Source organism: Alligator sinensis, unplaced genomic scaffold (genome assembly GCF_000455745.1).
Source record: "Alligator sinensis unplaced genomic scaffold, ASM45574v1 scaffold907_1, whole genome shotgun sequence".
NCBI lineage: Eukaryota > Metazoa > Chordata > Crocodylia > Alligatoridae > Alligator > Alligator sinensis.
In genome coordinates, this window is record NW_005841925.1 from 2,561,145 (window position 1) to 2,565,231 (window position 4,087).

At 48.8% G+C, this 4,087-nt stretch overlaps 1 protein-coding gene across 3 annotated transcripts in view; it reads right to left on the reverse strand.

Annotated features, from left to right (window-relative positions):
• Positions 1–436: 436 nt before the first annotated feature.
• The window catches only part of HRAS (HRas proto-oncogene, GTPase), a 54,835-nt gene continuing 51,184 nt past the window's right edge, over positions 437–4,087 (reverse strand). For all 3 annotated transcript variants that reach the window (XM_006019195.3, XM_006019196.3, XM_014517756.2), the window contains exon 6: positions 437–750. The gene's annotated coding sequence lies outside the window, so the exon portion shown is untranslated. The remainder of the gene's footprint in view (positions 751–4,087) is intronic.

The following is a 4,087-nucleotide window of genomic DNA, read 5'->3' on the forward strand; positions in this document are numbered from 1 at the left end:
AAACACGTGCATGGGGCTGGGCCCATGCACTAAGATGGCCTTGTGCACTGGACTGGGCACACAGACCAGATCCAGCCCACCGACTGACCCAGCACCACTCATCTTGCCTGAATGGTTGGACACCGGAGACTGATGGAGACCAAGGGATGGTGTTTGTCACTGGACCCCACCTCATTCAAGGATTTTTCTGAACAATCAAGATATGCTGATCTCTAGGGCCAATTGCTGATCGGTTCCTTAACGCATTATGTGGTCAGCTGCCTGAAATCCCCCCTCCCCAGAGGAGCCTCATCTCCAGATCTGGCCGGTTTTGCCAGCAGGACCACAACTGATCATGGGAACAACCCACATCTTCCTTCTTTCTCCTATCCCCACCTGCCAAAGAGCAGCAGCGACAGCAACCTCTGAGGTAGGACAGAGCCATTAAGACCACTTGTCAAGACCATCAAATAATAATTTACTGTGATTCAATCTGTGGCTTTGTACAGTGGCCAGGAGGGGAGGAGGCACAAGGAGGAGGGGAGGTGGGGGTGGAAAACACAGTCGTTTATTGTAGGCCTTGGTGAAGTTCGAAATAGTCCATGGGGAGGGTGGGGGGGAGCAGGGTTCAAGCTACCCTCGTCGTTGTCCTCCTCCTCATCTCCCCTTTCCCCCAATCTCCTCCCCTGAATCCATTTGCTGCTTCTTTCGGTTCACCTCTTTCCTCGTACTCTGCACAGCGGAAACCCCTCCAAGTCACGGCGTGGTCAGCTGAAACAGAAAGGGAGAGTGAGGGGGCTACAATCAACAACTCTTCTCATCCCACTCGCGGAACCCTCCCTGGTACCTCCCATACAGGTAATTCAAAGAGGGAAAAGGCCCTTGGTGGGTAGGGGACCCTGGATAATTTGGCAAGACATTTGCTTATCTCCAAGGAACAAGCAAGTACCTTCCGCATAACGGTCTCACACCTGGGATCTGGGTACTTTACTCTCTTAGCTGCCTCTGTAGATAAGGGGCGTTTCATACCAGTCTCTCTCATCAGCTCCTGTTTTGCCCATAGCACAGGACCATCTCCAAGCATTGGACAAAGGTAGGTAGGTAATAAAAATCATGGAAAAGCAGGGCTGGTGGGGACCTCCAGAGGTCATCCAGTCATATCACTTTGTCTTGGGACTGTGCAGTGAATCAACAGCAGGGCCAGGAGCAGAACCCAGGTGCCTCAACTCCCAGACCTGCACCAGGAGCATCCAGATTTTCTCCCCACCACCCTTCATTTTCTGATATTTCTCCCTCTTTGCCCTTGACCATAGCCAGATGCTGCATCTGAGAGCCAAGACACCTAAATTCCTGCCTCTGCCACTGACCCTCCAGCATCTTGGGCCAGTCACCTTTCCTGCATTGGGCAGCTCCCCCGTCACCATGCAATTTCCTGAAGCATTTAGGAATCTTTCATCAGAAAAATATGCTCCCATAGCAAAGCTGGATTGCATTTGCATTGCAGATTTAAACCAGGGGAAAACAGGCCCTGCTTTCCTGTGTAGAGAGCCAGCCAGCCAGGCACACACCCAACAGGGCTGACTGGGTCCTGCGGTCCATCAGGCATGTACATTCTTGCTGTCAGCGCAGGGAGCTGGGAAAGGCTCTTCACTGCAAATGGTGAGTGTAAAATTCACAAGATGCTCAAAAAGCTCTCGCTCTTCCCTCTGCTTTTGGAAGGAGTGTCAATGTGACTGATGGACACCAGCCCCACTCTCTTGCTTTGGCAGCCAAGCACTGTCAGTGCAGGCATAGGATAACGGCAGCTTAAGGAGAGGTCTGGATTTATCTGTGTGCTTTCAGCTGAAAGTGATCACAGTCAGAGCAGGAAATGAGCCCCACGACTCACATCCCCATCCGGAGGAAACGCTCCTGGACATCTGGATTATCTGAACATCTGGAAACCTCCCGTAACAACAATAGCTGCACTAGGCACAGCTTAAGGATCAGCCCCAGTGGGAGATCCCGTCTGGCTCACCCGGGATCCACTCTCTCCTCAGCCAGGAACCCAGGGGTGGGGCGTTCACTTGTTTTTGTTTATAGAAAGCAAACGCAGCCAGGGGTTTTTGGAAAGAGCTCTGCTGAATGCAGGGCCTTGCCAAATGCTTTGCTTCAAGATGCACTGGAGGAAAAACAGCTACCATGTGCTCAATCAACCCCTGGCAACAGTGTGCCTGTGAGTGGGCAATTAAGGTTTTCACTTGGGAAGTGAGCACTTGTGAAGGGAGGTAGGGAGACCACAATGGTGCCTGGAGTCCTCTATTATCTAGAGAAAAGGCAAAAGCTGTACAAGTCCAGCATGTCCCCTTCCACTCCAAGGAGTCCAGCTCAGTCTCCTTGGCCCATCTAGTTCCTGACTTCTGCTGATATTGCCCCAAGAGACGTCTCAGTCCCACCAGGCTCATGGCACAAGCAGCTGATAACCAGCCTTCCCCTCACTACTGCCCAACGTCAGATTGCACAAGGCAGAAGGGAGGCTAACTAAGGGGGATGCTATACATTACACATAGCACGTGTTAACCATGCTTGAACACTAGCATCCAAGCAGGATAAACACAAGCTAAGCACTCTCACATCATAGTAAAGTTACACCTTCTTGAGAGAGAAATATCTCCCAGTTGCATTAAGTAACATGTGGTGCCTTCACTAACATGTGGTGCCTTCACATGGGACTGCTCCAGAGAGACAATTCCAGTTCCTGGGGCTAGGACCTGTTTTCCGCTGATTGTGGGTCCCAGCCCCAGGACCACACGGGAGTCTTGAACTAGCTCTGTTGGGTTCCTGGGCTGAGAGTGAAAAATCAGCTGACTTTCAGATCTCAACCTTGGGATCACACTGGTGTCTTGAACTGGCTCCTATATGATCCCAGGGATGAGATCACACAAGAGCCAGTTCAGTGCGATCCCACAGCTGGACCTGAAAAATCAGCTGATTTGGGGGTCTCAGCCCTGGGACTGTATTGGAGCCCGTTCAAGTCTCCAGTGTGGTACTCCAATCTATATTTAGATCATAGTAAGCATTAACATGCAACTGCTAAGAAAACTTTCTAAGTCATACTAATGCTTACTGTGATCTAACTATAACAAGTGCTAAGTGTAACGTGTAACAAAGCCCCAAGTAATCATTCAACTACCTCCCTTCACCTAAGATAAAGACACACAAAGCTGGCCAGAGTCTGAAATGTGGCATCTTTAACCCTCATCAGGATACTGAATAGAGGCAAAGTGATTCCTCTGTGCCAATTTTGGACACAGTTAATCAAGCATCCTAGCAGCTAAGGGGAACACCCTTCTGAGGAGCAAGGAGTCAGAACAATCTGCTAACACGTTTCGGCATAATGCACCGATGCATTGGAAAAGGACAGTCCCAGTCCTGCTCACCCTGAAATGAGGGTAAAGTGAGCTGTGCCCTGTGGCAGAGAACACAGTGCTGGACTTCCTTCCCCTCTCTGACACTGGGGGAAGGGGTTGGAGAGAAGGCTGACAAAACTGAGGGGGAACTTCAGCACACGGAGATGGTTGAAAAAGACCAAGTCTCTTCCTTTGGCATTTTTGGTAAAGAATTATTTTTTCCCACAATTTCCTGAAAATGGGTTTTATAATTATTATATTTATTTCATAACAGAAAAACAGGGGAAGGAATCCATAAAAAAATACTGATTAAACCACAGGCTAAACAATCTTTACCAAAAACCCAACATTAAGAACCCCACTCTCTGCGCTGATTTTTCATAAACAACAGAAAATGTTGGGGCGTAAGCAAAAGGTTCACAAGAAAATTTTTGTTTTCAGTAAAAAGTTGTAGTGGGGCAGGGGAAGGAGAAGGGAGCTGGGGGGGTGTGGTTTTTTCCATGAAAAAAAATGTTTTGATGAAATTATTTCATCCAGCTGTGTTTGCAGCCTGGTACAGTCATAAAATCATAGAAATGTCGGACTGGAAGGTGTGAGATACGTGCATATGTTGAATCTGCATGAGTGAATCTTAAGTTATTTCCTGTTGAATCTGCTAATGTGCATGCACATTTTTACTTCATGTTTACAACATATTCTGTGCCTGCCCGCCTGGTAGC